General features: G+C 38.8%; 1 protein-coding gene across 13 annotated transcripts in view; it reads left to right on the top strand.

The window, feature by feature from the left end:
- CELF2 (CUGBP Elav-like family member 2) overlaps positions 1-15474 on the top strand; it is a 558210-nt gene that overhangs the window by 370592 nt on the left and 172144 nt on the right. The window contains exon 2 of one of the 13 annotated variants that reach the window (XM_071803526.1): positions 15363-15418. The exons of the other annotated variants lie outside the window; for them this stretch is intronic. The gene's annotated coding sequence lies outside the window, so the exon portion shown is untranslated. The remainder of the gene's footprint in view (positions 1-15362; positions 15419-15474) is intronic. 13 annotated transcript variants of the gene reach the window in all.

The raw sequence follows: 15474 nt of genomic DNA, 5'->3' as shown, positions 1-15474 counted from the left end.
GTCCTGAAGGACATTTGTATTGCTTGAACAGCAACAGGTCTGTCTCTGATACCTTTTCTTTCTGATGCCTTTTCTTTCTGCATATTGAAAAGGCATTAGAAAGCCCTTTCTGTTCTTTTTTTGTTATGCTGATGTAGCAGTACAAAAGAGGATATTGGCCCTTCTCATTTAAACTGAGATCACTCAGTCTAAATGGGCAAAGAATAAAGTTAAGGAAGGCCAGAACATGAATACTGGGACATCTTTGCGTCTCTTTAACTGATGATGGAAAGAGAGAGGACAGCACTCTGTTAAAACATGTGAGTTGAAGTACATAAAGAGTTACAGGTTAAACTGGTCCCTCTCCAGGCCTTGCTGAGATGGGACTATAAATACAACTAAATAAGTAGTCAAGGCAGTTGCTGGAGAGATCATTCCCATTTTCCAATATAAGATCTCGTATTGTGAGGAGGCAGCATTTGACTCTTCCAATGGCATCTCCTTTTAACTGGGAAAACATCTCCATAAGAACTTTGCCAATAGTCCCGTGCTTTCTTTGATGAGATCAAGTGACCAAAAAGCTGTTCCCAGTGTAAACAGAAATATACATTAGCTGGCTTATTTTTAAGTTGTTCAGAAACTTGACAAGTGAAAGCAGCTCTAAATGACATCCAGATTCAAAACAAAAAGTTACTCTGAGTATTTGAAATAGAAGTTCTAGTTGTGACAGACTCTCAGTGCTCACATCTCCACAGCTTAAAAGATGAGAAACACGTGTTGAAACTCAGATGCCCAGTTTAGAAATAAATTCATACAGGCTCTAAATCTCTAGACTAGGACCTGTGTTATGGAAAAAAAGTTTATGTAATACTGTTTCCATTATAAATAGAGACTAATTTTCTCGAAAGGACTCTTAATACTGAGCAAACAAGTAAGTTTAGTACTAAAAACATTCTCAGTGCTTCATTGCCTTGGGTTTACAATATCATTTGCACGTCAAATTATATTTCATCTTATGATTTAGTAATGCCAGAAGAATAGATCTAATTCTGTGTCTCACGATACCCTTAAAGATGGAAGATTGCTTTCCATGGAGTGTAAAACTCAATTTGTAGTCATGTGTATAAAACATGACTTTATGGCAGATTAGCTTGCTGTAGATTTAGTTCTCTCTGACAGTGAACTGAAAAATATTAGCATTTCACTGAACACAGTATTAATGGCAAGAAGAAAGTATTATTGTAACGTAGAAAGTAGAATGAGATTTTTGAAAGTAGAACCAGTAAGCAGAAGAAAATGTATTTAGAGATTTGCAAGGAGTTTAGATAGAGTCGGTTTAACTCTTTTCTTTTATCTTTCTGTGTTTTTCCCCTCTCTGTGAGTCATTTTAAGAAACAGAAGTATATTTGCAGTTCTCAGACTGATCTCCCAATGATTTTAAAGAAATCAGCAATTACAATACTGGAAGAGGCCTTTGGACCATTTATGTCTCAGGTGACTGTAGTAAATCTAATTTTTTTTTATTTTTTAAAAAAGGATTCCTTTGTTTGATTTGCAAAAGTCTTGCTTAGTGGTCAGATGTGTTGTTTGCGTTTTCCGCTGCAAGGAGAAGGTATAAGCAGAAGATCAGAGTGAGTGTTTCTATGCAGTTCATTATTTATAATGCTGCGGTGGTGTTGTCAGGTTGCTGAAGCAGGTGAACATCACCTCCCGGGTGTGACGAGACTGTCTCTTGGCGTGCTGAGTACTCGCATTAGAAAATGGGCCCGAGCCAATTAACGTGCTGCTAAAATCATTACATCCATGTGTTGCACTGAGGGTTTTAGAAGAGATGGAAGGAGGAAAGAAATTGAAAAGGAAACGAAGTAGACGCTATAATTAAATGGCATTCAAGAGGAGAATGTTTTGTGGAGAGTGCTTCATACTATTCTGTATCCTGCACTTTAATTTTTGCAGAGTATCTTATATGTATCTGCCAGAGTGATCCAACATGTTTGTACAGAGTCTGCTTTTATAATGTGACTGATAATTATGCAATTTTTTATGCTTAACTCAAAGTTAATATATTCAAGATACAAATGATATATGAGGGCATAGAAAGCGCTGCAACAATTTAGCTGCAGCTGTAGAAAGGTTTCCCGTGCTTCTATTTTATCTGGATACTTTTTGTTTATTCTGTTCGTTTTAATTCCATAGAAAGTCAAATAATGATGTGTGAAAATGGCATTAATTATGCTTTGATATTTCTGCAAAAGTAATAACTGAATTTGATCTGCTTTTAATCTTTCAAGCTATTCATTGTCTCTGTCTCTTATTCCTATAGATATCCTTTTCCTCGTTCAGTTCTCTTTGTTTAACAGGCAGTGGGGGTCTACCTGCTTTCTTGGGTCAGGCACAAGCTCCTCATTCTTTTAAAATAGATTTCAACGATTGGTGTTCCTTCGTTTCTATTTAGGAAAGCATTTAAGATTGCGAATGATGTGCTAAATTGTCCCATTCTCTACAGAATATTTTCCACGTATTCCAAAGGTTGAAAATGATGACAGTATGCTTGTTCTTAATTATGCACGCTCGTATTAATTAATATTTTCACTAGTTTTCTTTAATTTTCAGCTACAGCTACCACTGTGTGGGACCCAGTCCTACAAATATGCATGTGATTATTTTTCTCACCAGAACTGGTTTTCTTACTATTGCCTTTTTGCAGTCTTCATAGGACCTTCTTTGCAACATATACTACATACAGCAATGTGTGCACTTGCTGCGGGACACAGCTTGGTGTACAGTCAGAATAAGGCACTAAAGGGTGGAAGGGGCAACTGGTTGCAGCCCCTTGACATTGAATTGTTTGTAATGGGTCAGTTGTAATAAGCAGGGGGGCACTTAGTGACACAAGGGCAGGCACAGATGGCAAAGTACACTCAGGAAGCTGAGATGCTTCTTTCCTCATCTGTGGGGAGCTGCTGAGCTCAGTTATCACAAAAATATTGCTCACAATACCTGAGCCCCCCAGCAGAAACCAGCTGCCATGATGGTGGAGCCTCAGATGAACAAAGTGAGATGCAGTAAGTCATAGGGGAAGACAAAGACACACAACTCCTGGTTCCCAAGCCATCCTGTTGCGATGCTTATTTTTACAATTTCTAAACTGTGGAAGGTGGAGCGTGATGTTCTCTAATCACATGAGAGTTTTCTTGTCTTTGGTGGTAGCACAGGGGGTTAAGTGGCGTTGTCCAGTCATAGAGTCATAGAATGTCCTGAGTAGGAAGGGACCCACAAGGATCATCGAGTCCAATTCCTGTCCCTGCATAGGACAACCCCAAAATTCACACCATATATCTGAGGGCATTGGGGTTTATTCTTGGAGTTACAGTCTATCCAGACTGAGAAATCAGCTCTAGAGTTTTGTCTTTAAAATATTTGCCTCTTTGCCAAGCAGTAACAGACTTTTGATTACCATTACAATGAGGCAGAAATTCAACGAGAAGACACAGGGACTTGTCTGGTGTGACTTCCTTCTTCTGACCACATACCCCCCTGCCCCAGACAGAGGTGGGGAGTGCACATAGCTTTTCCTCCTGAAAACCTCACAAATACAATAAACGTATTGTACACTCAGGCATGTGAGTTGTGCACAGTTGGGTGGAGGCCCAACACGACCCATCGATCAGGTTTGCGATGCACACGTATGCGTCATGGGCCTGTGGTCGCTCCCCAGCTCCATGACCCAAACACAGCCAATATCTCCATAACCTTCCAAACCAGTCTGCCTGATGGCGTGTTTCCCAACTGGAGTTTGTCACCACCTTCCTGATGCCCGGCACAGCCTCTCCGCTTGCATGTCCGAACTATTTAAGCAGCAGTAAAAATGCATTTCTAGAACAAACAGGGCCAAAAAAAGATGTGGTTGCTACAAAAAGGGTACAGAAGTAGAAACTTAATGACATCTTAACCACAGTGGGACCATTGTGATACCAGTTATTAACCCTCTCAAGCAAAGCATTTAATGAAATGTTGAAATTTATTTTGAGTTGAACATGCCAGAACAAATACTGGGGGTTGCCTGTGGTTTATCTGGCTTACTGGCGTGCTAAAACTGTATCAGCCAAGCACACCCTAGGACTGTAAATGGGTAGGTAGTCTTCAAAAACACATCTTATTCCATTGCGATAGCAATGTCTTTATGCCTCAGCTTTTAGAAAATCCTTCATCCATAGATATGCTGCTCTGTGTTGCATAGTTTACAAAAAGATGCCCGGAAAAGACGTCCTCAGTTTATGGACTGTGCTCTATCGTGCAGGAAAAGAATATCAGAGATGGTTTGCCTGCCTACTCGGAAACCACCCTTAGCCACACAGTCCTATAAATAACAGCTTGGATGTTGTTCCCGCATGGTGCAACTTAGATGTTGTAGCACAGCAGAAATATTTTCTTTGACAAAATTGATCCTTGCATGCACATATAAATGTTTAGAAATACGCACACAGATGCATTTCGAGGGCTCTTTCACACACCTGACACAAGCACCTTTTGTCCTAACATTTAATGAAATTTTTGCATTTTTCTTAAGCACCTACTGATCCCTTCAGGCTTGAAAGGTTATTTGTAGGTATTGCAAGAGGCATTGCAAATACTCTAAAAAAACTAGACACGGGCCTTAAATAGTTAATGAATGCACATAATTTACCTAAACAGTGTTTTTATAGATCTTTGCAAATATGACATTAATTAAGGAGAGTAACTAAAGCTGAAGTGCCACAGAATGTTAATCCTCAGCATCAGTAATTAGCTGTGGATGAGAGTTTTTTTAAAATGTTTCGGTTTCTATCATTTTGTTTTGGAAGAAACACAAGTATGTGGCTTGAATTATTAAGAAAACAAATGAGCCCTGAAAAGAATAAGACGAGACTCTTAAATGCGGATGGCCGTATCTGTGGTATTGCAGTGAGCCTTTGCCAGTCCACGGCTTTACTGACTCCGTGATGGAAAATAAATCCAAGATAACCCTGAGACATCTCCTCACGCCCCCTCACCCCCATGCCCACGCAGGGAGCGTCCTGTGTGCCCTTCACTCCACACTGGGAGAAGAAGGGGAGATCAATCAGCCTGGCCCGTTGCAGAAGATAACGTTGCATCCTTGTGTTCGCAAATGGCCAGTGAGACCAAGTAGTGCAGACAGCTACTCGGTCATTAATTTGATTGTGTTTTTAACAAACTAGTAAAGGCAGCTCTTTGAATCTATCCCTCCTGCATGCCCTGATAATTGTTTTGTTTATCTGCACAATTTTACTCGCCGCAGCGGGCAGTGGAAGGGCTGTCTGTATTGTTTGTCTTCTTAAATTGTTAAATGAAATGACTCAGAAGATTCAGGAAATTAATTTTTGTAGTCTAGATACATGGCGAAAAAAGAAAGCTTTGAAGTGGTGATGACAGCGTAGCCACTCTGAAATTCATGAATCAGCCTTTGCAAGATTTTCAGAGGCTTAGAAAGTGAGAATTTTTTAAAATAGTGCATCCTTTTTAGTTCCCTATTGATATCTGAACTTTAACAATTCATGTCACTCCAAGCTTTATTCAAAGGGTGCTTTGTATGAAAATGAAAACCAAGATACCCATACAAATAGGACTTCAAGAAACAGAGCTTTTAAAATAAAGCATAGCATTATTATTAGACTCATATTAAAATTGTGATAATAGTCAATGTTACCTATTCTTTTCTCTGTTTTTTTAGGATGATTAATTTAACAGCTACTATTGAAATAGCCATAAACAATATCATAAACCCAATACAACTTCAGATGCTTCTTTATTATGCATTTAAATAGGATTCTCGCCCTCTTGAGTCCTACTCTACACCCTTGAATGCTACTAAGTAGTGCCATTAATACAGCAATACTAGGAGACCATTCTCATTTATGGCAATTGTAAAATAAGGGCTAGACGCTGGTTTGGATTCAGTTTGAGAGAGATATGTTTCCACAATAAATGCTGAAAAAACTATAGCGTCTCTGGATACCTAAAGGTTCACTTTCCCTTGTTGACATGTGTTAATACTGTCTTTGACTCTCCTATGTTAAGCTTTGAATGTGTGCTAGCTAATGGTAAAAATGGATCTTCCTACCTTGAAAACAGTCAGAATTGTGGCTAAAGAACAGTTTTGTCTTAATGAAATATCGTTAATTTTCTATAGGATGATTTCTTTTAATGTTCAGTGGGTTTTGTTAGTTGAGAATGTTTAAGGGGAAGAAGTTAATACAATAAAATATTTTTTATTGCAAGTTTATGAAGAAAAGCTTATTTGAAAACAGCTTTTTTGAGGTGTTTGATATCTAAAATTCAGGCCTTAAAGATGTTCCATTAGTTGAACCATATTTTGCAGGATCTTACACCTTTTGCCCTCATTTTTCTGATACATATTTACAGGTAATAACTCAAGCTGCATGACAGATAGGTGAAATGTGAGCCTGTGGTTTTCTCCCTAGGTGAAAAAAGGTGAAGCCATGAGCCTTTGATTTCTTGGTTATTTGAATACGCAGAAAAAGGTATCATTCAGAGGTACAGTCAAGAGTCATCTTTGCGGTCAAAGACATACACAAGAATTGCACAGAAAATGTTCTGTCACCTAAATTTGTAAAGGTTCTTCTCTGGGGAGTATTCATGATGAAGAGCAAGGGAGCAATCTAACACACTGCTTCTGCCTCCAAGGAGTCATCTTGCGATTCCTTTCTGATACCTATAGTGTTTCTTTACATTTTTCAGGGACTTTCTGCTTCAGTGCCACAGCTGGAAAACAGAGTTTGTAATCAGTGAGTGCAACAGAACCATTGCCTTTCTGCTTCTTGGAGGAGAAGGTCAGGTGTTGCTGTGTCCTTCATCCATTTGGTTGAGAAAGCAGATTTTCGGAGAAGGCTGCAGAACAGTACTCGTGTCCCTGCTAGACCTTTCCTTTGCTTATGAAATTTGTTGGTTTGCACAGTGACAAGCTGATTAAGAGCAGTTTTCTAGAGAGGAAATAAAGCTACCTACCTAGGAGCTGGAGAAGAGAAAAATATTAGGCTCCTGCGTGAACATCCTTATGTCAGTGGTTGTGCTCCAGTAATTAAATCCTGACAAACAAATGAACAAACAATCTCCAGGGGTAATGAGGCTCAGTCAATGAACCACAAGAGTTCACAAGTACTAACAATAAGAGAAAATACAATTGAAACCCTTGCGTATGTGTTACTCAAAAAGCAAGTTAAGAACTAATTAAAAGGATTTCCGTTTTCTTCTCCATGCTTTGCATTTAGAAATAGATTTACAGAGAATATTCTCCACATTCTAGTATTCTTAGATATCAGCACGATAATAGGCTTTAAACAGATTTCTTTAAAAATAAAATTTTGTAAATTCAGTGCCCCCCTTGACCAAAAATTAGCACCAGCACTATGGACTTCTTTTCAGCAAACTTGAAAACCTGTAGTGAGAGATGTCAAATCCTTCAAATGCAATGTGCTCACCCTCTGCTTAGGGTGCATGAAATGCAGCATCATGAAAATGTGGTCGTAGAAATTGAATACAGTTCCTTCCAACCTGCTTGGTGATAGCACATTTCACAGGATGAAATGTAAGTATCTTTTCTGCTCTTTGGAAAAAAACGATAACATATGCCATCACCTTAACTGTGCAATAAAGTAGCTCAGATTGGTCAAGTCTGTATAAAAGTGCTTTGTGTCGTGTGATATAAATATCTAGATTTTTTTAATATCCTTTTCTTATCACCTTTGACAGAGGCCTGTCCTTGCCACTGTCAGAATTGATTTTTTTCCCTTTGAAGTATTGTTTCTTAGTTCTTCAAAATACTTTTTTTTCCCAGCAAAAAAAAAGATTGGCAAAATGACCATCTCATATGACAAGTACAGACGAGAAGTTGACAGTAAATAGAACACCAGCTTTCCCTTGTGCAGCTGCTGTTGGGCTGAGAGAGTTAATCTCATCAATAATGACAGTCACGTTAGTTTTATTGATATTTTGTAATCTGTCTTTCGTTATTCTCCCTGGTTCACTGCAATCTGCTCTTGGTTAGTGACCTGCCATACACTACGTGGTATCTAATTGCTGCATGTGCTTCTTTTTTTCATTTAAAATTGTGCTTTTAGGGATCACTGTCAAGTGGTTAGGTATAAAGTATTTTTTTCCCTTCTCTCCCTCAATGGATCCCACATATAAATTCTATTTATCAGGGTGGTCTTTGGCTGCTGTAAATGATGGAGATCACCAGTGGTTGATGTTCTCCGCTGCTCCAGAGCAATGGACAGAGGACTTTTTGGAGAGATTTAGTGATGCGTCTCTAGCAGCATGGAAGTCATGGTGGTTTGGAGTGGACCAACTGATAGTGTAGTACCAGGTCCATAGTAAACCCTTTTAACCAACAAGGAATCTGCTCCCCATTTGTGGAGCTTACAGCTAAAATGCATATTGTGGGGGTTTTTTATTATTGTTCCTTTTTATGGTAGAGCCAGCAATAACAAATACCAAGGTCTTAAGCACAGTAAGGGAAAGTCCTGATGATTCAAAAAGACAAGAGCTGAACTGAAGCTGCTTTGCAAAAAGTTGAATGTGGTTCTGACATCCTAGTCCAGAAAAAGATTTGCATCTGGGGTTTAGTTTCATACTTCTGTCCGTGAATAGGAATAGTAATTTGAAAGGGAAGGGATGCTGCTTGAAGGTTAGCGTCACCGTGCACAGTGACAGTGGAACTTGAACCGTACAGCGTGACTGGGCACAACTGGGATAAAGAAGGGTAAGAGAGGTTTGGGTCTATATTTTTCCTTTATTTTTTAAACATCTATATCTGTACCAAAACAAAATGTACGTCTTCCTCAGATGGAAGACAGACGAGCTTTTATGGTCCTCTTGAAGATGCAGCCGCACTGTCCTTAACGCCATGGGAGCTTTTGTGTATTCCTGGCTGGGGTGGCACTGTCTTTGACAGAAAGAGGGGCAGAGGGACCGTATGGTCAAAACATTGATGTTTCCTCTACTGGCATCCAAAGATGGGCAACAAAATAGAAAAGACAGTTTATGAGTTTCCTTCTCAAATGACATGGTCTTTTCTTCTCTCTATATTAGGTATTTTTTATATAGAAGGGGAAGGGAAAAAAAAAAGTAGACTAATGTTTATATCTAATCCATTTACACATTTAATTTTTGCTATTTATGTAACACTTACTGACAAGATGGCCTGGTACACTAATGTATCCACTGAGGTATTTTACACATAGAATACAGTGCTATCCCTCTTCTTACATTTAAATCCTGTGTCTCCATCATGGGATATGAATACAGCAAAAGGACAGAGAGACTGAATTGGTGAGGCATGGAGATTTCAGAACCACCAAACACTTTTAAGAATCTAGTGTTCTTCATTGATCCACTCACTTAAAATTTCATTTTACCTTGAGGCTTTCTGCAGCCATAAACTGAATTTTTATATATAGCTGGTAATAATGGCCTGAAATCTGTCAAATTTAATTGCATGAAGGTCATAATTCAGCCATATCAAGACTGTTCTTTAATAATACTAGGTTTCTTTAATACTACTGGTTGCTGTTGTGGTGTTCACAGAGGAATCTCAAACCCTTCACCAAAGGTTAAGTAGGCCTCAAAAGTTCCCTTATGCAGTCCTGTAGTCATTTTTCACATTCTTCTGTTGTGGTACAGGGAAGTGAAGTAATTTTCGTTCTACAAAAGCCAGAAATAGAACCTAGATTATCCCAACCAGTGACCCTTTCAGTGACTTTCTTTGTGTTCCTCTAGTTAAAATGCAATCGCTTATTGTCTTTGTATATTCGAAATGGTTTAAGATTCTTCTGAATTCTTTGATGTCTAGGAATTATATGATCTGGTGCATAGTATAGTTATGAGTGGGTATTTCATGGTCTCTAGAGTGTTTCATCCCCTTTTATTTATTTATATTTCCTTTTACTTTGCCCCCTTTTCTGCCCCTCCTCTCCCCAGAAGATGTTTCTAAGCATAAATAAGGTCTATGCATTTTGCGATCTTGATCTATATACAGGGGTGTTGTGGAATTAGTGTTCTAATTTTGCAGAATTAGTTCAAAAATAAGTATTTTCATGACTTCTTCCTCCTATGAAGGAAATCCCCTGACCTTATACCCTTTGAACTGCCCTTGGAGAAGGCAGCCCTGACATCTTACCATCTGAAAACTTTACACTAATGCTAAATATACATTTTTTTGACAGCTAGAGGAAGATTTCAGCTGTAACTGAGAGGTTGTTTGTGCACAAACAGGTGCCACTGTCCTACCCGTCTGTGCATGCAGGCGCGTGGGCACGGGCTCTGTTCCCCTCCCATCCTCCCACCGCATTCCTCCCTTGAAGAGCTCTCTGTATCGAAGAAATTAAGCCTCATTACATACCCCGCTCCAGTCAATCCCATTATCATTAAACTCTTGTTCTGGGATGCCTAAACGGCCTAACTTGTTCATAGCGTGCTGTTTTCCCAGCGTTGAGCAGTCCCCATTTGTGTGCGTTTTTTCCTGTCGTGGAGCCGTAGCCAAGAAAGACAAACTTCCCTCCCACAGCACAAGAACAAAGCATTGTTTCTTCATTGCCTGAAATTATATTTTCTTGAGATTGTCCTACAGGGACCAAAGCCACTTTGCCATTACCCCTTTGTGCTACTTTATGTGGGATTTATAATGAAATTGCTTTGACAATTTGGATAATGACGGAGCAGTGCAATAATTGATGGAACATTTTGGGGTAGAACGGTTTCCTTTGGGAGACATCAACTTTTGTATTCAAATTGTAGTCCTAGAGTAATACACTGAAACTTTAAATAATAATGATTAAAAAAATACTCTTTGACTGCATTACTTAGTGTCTCACTGATTCTTGTTTCTGATAGCTCTTAAAGCAGGATTGAAAATGTTTCTTGATCAGTGAAAACCACACAGCTAAAGGATTCTATCTCTGCTAATCAAATAATCAAGGAATTACCTTGTTTGTTTTAGTTCCAAGATGGACATATAACATGAGTAATAATTTTCTGTAATTTTCACTAAACCAAATAAATGAGCTCAGTGAGACAGCTTTACATTATGCTAACAGAAAAGGAGTTCTATTGTGGTTTCTATAATTTCCTTGAAATTCTTTATGTAAAACTTATTCCCTAAGATAGTAATATGTTTTACAACATCTCTATATTTTTTATTGTCCAGCTAATGCTTTTTTATTTAAAGATTTCCAAACATTTAACTTCAGTTAGCTTGTTAATGGATAGTTTCACAGAACACTTAATGTAGATCAGAGAATTACGTTTATTGCTTCTAGAATATGGTTTTGTTCGTCTGTAGATCCAAAGGACCTAATGAAAGTAGGTTGTCCTTCATATCTCCAATTTGCAAACAGGAAAAGTGAAATTCAGAGAGCTCGAGTGCCTCAGTCACAACCATAAAGCAAGCCAGAAACCTCATCCATATAGGCTATATACATTAAATTCTCTCTGAGTATTCGGATTTGTTTAGCAGAACAACCAGTCTCTTTCAATTACAAGCACAGGACTATTTGCATGGATGGATTTTTGTCATGCTAATTGCCAACACTTAAATTCTTTCAGGTAAAGCAGTCAGATCAATTGGTAAAAAAATAAGTTCTTCTGAGAAAAATTGTTACAGCTGAGCTGTGGATTCCTGGAAAGGGAAATTGAATCCTTGAAAACCCAGCTCCACAGCCCTGGAGAACTCCTCAAAAGAGCTGCATTGCATAGATTTATCTACTAATCAGAGCAGTTTTGCAGTGAATGTTTTAAGAAGCCTGGACTTCAGCTGTAGCTCTGACACTTGTAAAAGAGATGTTGACTTAAAACATGTGACATTACACCAAACAGATATGTTAAAAATTGTACTTAAAGGTTAATATAATAAAAGTGTAGTTCATGTGAGAGTGATAGAAATATTGATCATAAAAATAAGCAGTGGCCCAGAAATTCAACTGAAAAGGGGGGAAAAAAACTGGTTGATATATGAAGAATTTGAGTTGTGACACTAAGATCAATGGCTGTATTTTCAACCAGTGAAGCATGAGAGCTTCAGATAAGGGCAGTTAGTCAGTGAAATACTGACTGACATACCCTTTTACTGTTGGCATTTGGTCTCCAATATTGATCTCGCCTGTCACTTCCAACAAAGTATACTGAAGCTATATTTATGTTCAGATAATGTCGTGTTCAGTGTTTTATGAATGTCTAAAAACTTAAGGTGTACAAGCAGTTAATTCTAGCATCCACGCACTTTTATTTCATTGTATCTTTTATATTCCTACAAGCCATTATAATCATCTATCAAATGATCAGAAAACAGATAGGATGCTATAATATGCAGAGATTCTTAAAATCTGAAGATTTCCCATTCCTCTGCTGAGAAACAGTGTGCTGTAAACAACAATTATATAGCACAGTCATTCTTTGACTGTCAATGGTGGGAACACAGTTCTCGAGTGTACAGAAGGAAGCAACTAAACTGGTTAAAGAATAAATCTTTAGGAGGAGAGCCATTATTTCTTCTGTCAGTGTGGTGGAGCTGGAAGACTTAAAGCTTTTGGAAACAGCAGTGATATTAGAGCAAAACATGTTTACTGAGAGACATATATCAAAAAGTTTTGATGTGTTATTTACCTTTTTCTGCTGGCTGCAGCTGAAAATCATGTGTGAACAAGATATTTGTTTCTGCTTTTGTAAAATTAGCAGTTTGAGCTTGAGTTAGAAAGTTAGAAAGAATTACGTTCTTGGTTGCCAAGTGTGGTGGCTTTCACCTTTGTTTCAGCCACCTTGGCTGGGCCAGGGATCAAGCTCTTGCTCCATTGCAACAGGAACTTTTGCATATTATGAATTAGTCATTGGCTGCTTCAATGAGATGGAAGGATTTATCTAGAGAAGAGTAGCTTAATCCAAATCAAGCCTTGTTTCTGCTTTTCTCAGAATATCAACCCCAAAGTGTTAATTTCTGATTAACTTTTCTCATGTTTGGTCTTATCTGCAGGATCCCCTATGGTTATCATAGCTAGCAGACCCAACGTGGTTTTTATTGTAGTCTGGCAAACCTTGATCTTCAAGGGAAGAAGAGAAAAGGAAAGAAAGTAGAGCCCAAGCATGAGGTTCCCCGACTGCTGTGAGGAGTTGGTGTGCCATGCCCTAAGGTACACTCAAGTGGATGAGGTTTCTCTATGCAATGACTACTTATTTCTAGAGAAATAGTTAGATGAAGTTGAGATTTGTCATTTACCTGAGACAGTTTATGTCAGTCTTAGCCTTTGACCTGTCATTCAAGTTTATTTGCTTTCTTGTAGCCAAATAACTCCCCAGGATAATCCTAGTCAGCAGCAGAAACATCACAAGAATCAGTAATGAAATTAGATGCTGGAGACATGGGAGCGATGTCAGAAACAAACTGGGAAATGGCATTAGCTTTGAAGAAGAAAGAGTGGTTAAGAGCATAACAGTTAAGACGAAGCATTTGCATGCAAAATTCTGTAGCAGAATTAAATAATACTGGAAAATAACTTAATCCAACTTTGCTGCATCCCATACTAGTAATGAAGCAGTAGTCAAACTAATGCGAACTGCCACCCAGCCGGTGTCACTTGCTTCTCCACAGCCAGTTAGAAAGAACCTGTAGCACAAAAATAGAAATTTGATATTCTTTCTACTTGGTTTTCCTTCAGATTTTGTTTTCTACACTCCATACAGTTTTGTACTGAATACCAGATAGTCCCATAATCCGTGATGAGTTATACGATGAGGATGTCTACCCAGTCAGCTGCATGCAAGGACTAACTGGGGTTTGAGTTATGACTGGATGTTTCTCTGATGGGATGTTTGAAGTTATGGCAGTACTTCATATACTTTACATGGCAATTCTAGAGATGCTGAAAGTGCTACAAGCATAGCAATATTTTAATTTTTTTTTTTAAGTAATTCACACTTTGTTTAAGCAGACTGAGGAACCACAGTTGATGTACAGATGTGCAGTATTACTGGGCTTCTCAGACTGGATTGTAGTGATGCGTGTCTTAATGTGGATCTTCCTAGGGTTACTGAGGGTGCTGTGACCACCTTTTAGCTCAGAGATGGTGAATGAATATGGTCATGAAATGTAATACAGCACATTGTAGAGAAAAAGCATTCCTGGACATCGGATGAAGCCAACTGAAGTTCTTTTCGCATCCTTACCTCAGAGATGAGGAAAAGAAGGTTAAAATTAGAAATTACAGTGCTTTACTCATTAAGACTTTTACAGTTATGTGTATGGTGTTAGAACGGATGTCTTCTAGACCATCAAAAGCAATTCTTAGCACTTGGAGATTTCACCTTTTCCTGAAACGGGAAAATCATTTATGCATATTACCAGTTTCTTCCTAAAAGACCAGACGTTTTTCTGAAAGAGGCTTGAAAAATGAGACCTTTTCAAACTTTTTGTTTCAGTCAATCAACTTTGATTTAAAATCTTGAAATTGCTTAGATATGGGTGAGCAAAACCAGACACCTGTGAAACGCATCTGGTGATGGCAGCCAATAGACACCTAGTAAGCTGATGCCTCTCTGATGTCAGCCCAAGTCAATCAGGATCTGCTGGTTGTCCATGTAGAGCAAGCATTCCCAAAACTTTGAATTTGATATTCAAAGGCATACTTTGTAAGAAAATATATGAAAAGCCTTTTTTGTTTGTTTGTTTCTTTTAAATGGCATGAGGAAACAAGACGGACTGGAAACAAAAGGGGGATTTCTCACCATGAGTCTTGCAGATGGAGTAGTTTCAGTTAACAGCGTAGCTCTCTGGGTTGCTGGAAAATTTACAGAAGCTCTTTGCTTCTCAGTATGTCTGTCCTTCCATCATTTCTGCAGCCTGCTCTTCCCAGTGGTCCTCTGCTGTCGCTTTTGTCCCCTGCTGTGACTGTCATCCTCTTGCCACCATGGCTGGAAGCATCTCTCCCAAACACACTCTTTTTCACCCAGGGAGCTCTGTCTTCCTGTTAACAGGAGCAGCTTGAGAGCAGAGATGTAGCCTGTCGCTGACATTAACCACTCTCACATGCCAGGAATTGCCTCCTTCGCTCCCTGAACGTGTGAGGGGCTCCTGCTCCAGCCACAGTGCAACATCCAACTACTCTGTGGCCAGTGACCTTTTGACTTGATGCCTTTTTCTTTCTTTTTGGGTGAGGCTTGGAGCACTTGCAGCAGTCTGCAAAACCTGTCAATCACCGGGAATGCCATTACCAAAGATTAACAAGTTCTTCAGGAAACACTTTCTGTTTTCAGAGATAGAAAAGGGGAACAAGGGGTTATTTATGGGACTTTGGTGTATTCTTTTTTTTTTCTTCCAGCTAAAGACCCTTCGTGAATTTTCTCTTCAACACTCTTCAGGGATCCAATGCAGTAGGTGTGTCTTTGGACTTTGTTTCATTCTCCCTCACTTCATCTTTGTCATAATTTACT

The sequence above is a fragment of the Patagioenas fasciata genome, chromosome 1, assembly GCF_037038585.1.
Source record: "Patagioenas fasciata isolate bPatFas1 chromosome 1, bPatFas1.hap1, whole genome shotgun sequence".
Classification (NCBI taxonomy): Eukaryota; Metazoa; Chordata; class Aves; order Columbiformes; family Columbidae; genus Patagioenas; species Patagioenas fasciata.
Note: the sequence above shows the minus strand (reverse complement) of the source record. Positions and strands in the feature narration are given on the sequence as shown.